Raw genomic sequence first — 2,734 nt, forward strand, 5'->3', positions numbered from 1 at the left:
AAATTATTTATAGATTGTACACAATCATTGAATAAACAATAATATATTTTTTTGACGTAATCGCACAAGAATTTCTCATTCTTTAATAATAAAGTGTCTCATATTTAATATTAAATTATTAATTTATTTAAAAATGAAAAAAGATTAGAATCAATGGAACGAGCAACAATAAAATGTCACAGTATTAAAATGTGTTTTTTATTTAAATTGTAATTAAAATAAAACGTTTTGACTTGAGCTGATCATGAATCTGTCTCGAACGCTAATATATAAAACAAAATATTTATTGGATCGTACATGTTATAATTTTAATAATACATTTTAATATTGTGATCTCATTGTTGCTCGTTCTATTAGCCTTCATCCTTTTTATTTTTAATATAAGTCACTATATAATTATTATTTATTTATTTAATGTCGATATTATTATACTAATGTATCAATTGTGTTCAAAAAGAATGAGTTTGAAATTATCTACATTGATAGATTATTTGATAAATCTTTTTGAAACTAGTAGCAAATTGAACGCATTCAGTGCGTATTGATGTATGTATTGGGTTGTCCAGAAAGTTCGTGCCGACTAATCTATATAATTTAATAAATGTATACTAAAATTTAAATCTTCTGCGTTTCAATTTTCCTTCAAAATCGGCACGAACTTTCCGGACAACCCAATACATTAAAGCGTACACAAATTGATATAAATATAGTTTAATATAAATATAGAAATCGATTAAATTGTGAAATCTTCAATATTGTGATATTAGATAAAATATGTATTTTATGATTCAAAATATTGCATTTTATTTTTATTCAAATTAAATCAACGGCTTTAATGTGCACTAATGTGCATTAGTGCGTCCAACTGTGTGAATTTATTATAAATCTCAAATTTCGAATCGTTAAAGAGTGTGCAGCATTTACTGGAACTGAATTGAAAAAAGCAGACAGATTGCAGCAATATTTTTTACTCCACCGCGTCACCATAGTTGCATTATAAAGTTTCCGTCTAATCTGCGTTCGGAAAAATCTTTTAATTCGTCATCAGCGGGAAACAAAGATCAGAAAGGACACATTGAAGAGTGACGCGGACGTGAGAAACAGAAACGTGGTTTATTGGCCTGTTCATGACTATTTCTGTAGCGCTTTAATCCGGCTTTCCGACGTGCATTATCACGAAACACGAATATATTGCCAGCAGATAAATGTAGATTAAAAACGTAAAATAAATTTTCGTAAACTTTGGCCTTTAACTATATGGTTCGATATTTTTTTTCATCGATAGTAAGATGAAAAATATAATGTCAAATGAGTTCAGAATATCTAACTATAATAAGCTATAATCCTACCCTTAAGAAAAATGAAAGTAACGTTTTGCTTATTTTTTTACACTAAAACACTAAATTGTAAATACAGATATATAACAGCGTTATCATCGAAATTTTATCATTTTTGCTCTCTTTTTATTATCTACGCTCCATCGTATTTATTTCTTACGTCTCATTTACGACGCGAAATGAATCAATGGAATTCTGATTAATCAATAAATTCGGAGTAATTTTTGACGGTACGATGAGATACTAACAGAATTTAAAGACCTAATGAATATGAAATAGATAAAAATCGCGGCACTTCCGAGTTATTATTAACATATCTATTTAGGAAGCGACTGAAATCTTTTGCAAACGAGTAAAATAATCAATATACAACCTTTGTTTTTTTACATTTTTTTATTTTAATATGAAATTATCATTTCATACAATTAACATTTTTGCAATGCATCCTGTGTCGAAATTTGTCCGGTTACGAAATTTGAAATTCTTCCAAAAACTTTAGAGAAAAATTTCGCAATAGAAATTTTTCTCTCTCTCGTAACGTTGAGATATAATCGTGGAATTTATCGTGAATAATCTACTGCCCACCCGCAAAGAGTTTATCTCGATATTGCTTAGATTTTTGTAACAATATTTGCAAAATTCCGAAGAACGATTAGAATGCTGCTCTCGCGATAATTATGTTATTGCAAATATGCGGCGACAGCGACATATAAATATCAATGTTTATCGATTGCGATTGAGCGAACGGAAATCGGATTTTTGCTATCTTTACATATCGTCACGTTTACACGCGGAAAAATTGAGCGAGTGAAGGTGCAGAATAACAATGATGCGGAAAGAGTCAGACCGTGGAAGGCAGAAATACCTTTTATCATTGTGAAGTCGTTTGTTATACCTGGAGGGGACACAATTCCTAGTGTGTATTATGCAATCCATTAAAAAAACATATTTTATGATAACTCTCGTGAATGCTGAGCAATTTAAACATATCGCGGAAAATAAACATATCTAGGAAACAATTCACTTCGTTTTTAATCTCCCGATGCTCAATTCGTCGTTCAAACAAAAGGTCTTGTGAAAATCTATAGGATCATAAAGTAAGCTTGTGGTGAGTAAATGACTTTTAGATACTAATAATAAAATATTGCTCGCAAATGCTCTTTTTGTAATATTTAATAGCAAAAAAGTAACGATCGTTATGTCTTTTTTAAAATAATTATTGAAATATCTCTGTTGGAATATCGAAATGTATTTGAAAGTAGTATAATCGCCTTATTGTTTCGCTTATAGATTTATGTAAGTACTTATTAAAATTTATATAATTTATGTAATTTATATAATTTATATAATTTATTGTAATTTAAATTTATATAAATTATACATATAATAAATTATAT

General features: G+C 28.5%; 1 protein-coding gene across 5 annotated transcripts in view; it reads left to right on the plus strand.

Annotated features, from left to right (window-relative positions):
- LOC108686909 (monocarboxylate transporter 12) overlaps positions 1-2,734 on the plus strand; it is a 22,989-nt gene that overhangs the window by 2,627 nt on the left and 17,628 nt on the right. Inside the window, exon 1 of one of the 5 annotated variants that reach the window (XM_018192418.1) lies at positions 2,402-2,445. The exons of the other annotated variants lie outside the window; for them this stretch is intronic. The gene's annotated coding sequence lies outside the window, so the exon portion shown is untranslated. Of the gene's footprint in view, positions 1-2,401; positions 2,446-2,734 lie in introns of those variants that run through there. 5 annotated transcript variants of the gene reach the window in all.

The sequence above is a fragment of the Atta colombica genome, unplaced genomic scaffold (assembly GCF_001594045.1).
Source record: "Atta colombica isolate Treedump-2 unplaced genomic scaffold, Acol1.0 scaffold198, whole genome shotgun sequence".
In the NCBI taxonomy this organism is placed as follows: Eukaryota; Metazoa; Arthropoda; class Insecta; order Hymenoptera; family Formicidae; genus Atta; species Atta colombica.